Below are 1,921 nucleotides of genomic sequence, written 5' to 3' on the forward strand. Positions count from 1 at the left end.
GGCGACCATTTCGCGCGGTTCGGGGGGCACTTGAGTCAGCCGCCGGCGCCCGACTGCGTCTTGACCCCTATCCAATTTTTGGGCCAATTCCCCCTTCGTACTACCAAAAAATGAGATTCTTGCCGAATCCGAGTTTGCTGCTCCAACCATTACCAAACTAATACCTATTCTGTTTAGTACTTCAGGTGCTTCTGTTGCGTATAATGTAAATCCCGTAGCGGATCAATTCCAACGAGCCTTTCAAACAAGTACTTTTTGTAATCGACTCTATAGCTTCTTCAATAAACGCTGGTTCTTCGATCAAGTTTTGAATGACTTTCTAGTCAGATCGTTCCTGCGTTTCGGATATGAAGTCTCATTCGAAGCTTTAGACAAAGGTGCTATTGAGATATTGGGCCCTTATGGTATATCGTACACATTCCGACGATTGGCCGAGCGGATAAGTCAACTTCAAAGTGGATTTGTTGTGCGAAGAGTGCGTTATGACCCGTGGCCGCCTGCCTGGTCTGGTGGGGTCCTCCGTTGTGGGTAAACGGGAAACCCGACTCTACGAACCCGAGGAAAGGCTGCACAGCAGTAGTAGGGGCGTTAAGACCGGAGCTTTTTGTAGTGCTAGCAGGAATGCAAGTGAATGAATCCCATCCCCTAGCGAGTGAAGTGCTTACGCCCCTTTCTCTAAGAGAAAGAAAGGGGCGCGCTAGCGTTTCAATAATAATAGAAAGGTTAGGGGGCTGAGAAAAGCTTGCTGTCTACTTCTCGAGCCTTCACTGCCCCGTTCTGTAACTTCCCTTCTTTAGTCCGTCCACGAGGCTGTCAAAATATATATAGGGGCGGCTATCTAGCGGGAGTCGTTTCGGTTGTATGCCACGAGGTCCCTATGGACAAGGGGAATCATCGCTTTTGGGCGCAGGCAGCCCTCTACCATCCATCCCATTGCATTCCATCGTCTCGTATTGTACTGTACCGTACCAAACCAGATACATCTATTGAGTGAGAGAAAGGTAGCTTCTCTATAGATATATTATAAATATCTTCATTTTTGATATGGATAGGGATCCCCAGATTCCCGTCACTACGGATTGATTGTCTCTACCTAACTACATGGTAGTGGTCTAGGGAGCGCAATTGCTAGAGCACGGGAGAATGAAGAGTAATGATTTCAGCAAGAGCAGCCGGACGGACTACTATAGTGAGTCCAGTGACTACTAGAGTAGAGTGGAGTAAAAAGGTATGGTATAGCAGCCTTTCCGAGCGAGCCTCTGGGATCTCCTGTAAACCCCCATGATGTGGTAAAGGGAGGATATTAGGGGAAGCAGTGAGTGGAGATTCCCCTGCAGAGAGCCGGATGAGGGGAGACCTTCACGTCCGGTTCGGAGGGCGGGGATATCCCGACCCTACTATCATTATGCCTTTGCAATGTTACTTGGTTCAACTCTATTTGTGACCTTTTCTCGTATGTGGGACTCTCTATCTTCTTGGGTAGATAATCGATCGTCTTTCATTTTGATAGTTAGTAGTTTTTTTAATAATAAGTCAATAATAATAAATAAAAATCGAACTGGAGGAGCGAAAAGCCAGGATGGCTTGGTAAGCAAGCAACCTGTTATGTAGGCGCCACCCTCCATTTCTTTCTCTTCTTTCTTTTTGAATGACAGTTCATCAAAACAATTGCTAGATCGAGCACGCGACGCGCATAGTCTTTCAAGAGCGGGTTGTCTCCTCTTCAACATTTCTACTACTTCCTTGGTGACTCTCAAATAAGCACACCCACACGTACTGCTTACCGGAAAGGATGTACTGCCTCTGGCTCGCATTCCGTCCCAGTTCCTTACCTCCTTTGGGTGGGGATAATAAGTGACTTGCTCTAATGCACCTTTTACCTAGCCCTGTCATTCTTCATTTCATATTCTTTCGTTTCCAT

Source organism: Vigna unguiculata, unplaced genomic scaffold (assembly GCF_037176805.1).
Source record: "Vigna unguiculata cultivar grain cowpea cultivar isolate G323 ecotype 2 unplaced genomic scaffold, ASM3717680v1 ptg000378l, whole genome shotgun sequence".
In the NCBI taxonomy this organism is placed as follows: Eukaryota; Viridiplantae; Streptophyta; class Magnoliopsida; order Fabales; family Fabaceae; genus Vigna; species Vigna unguiculata.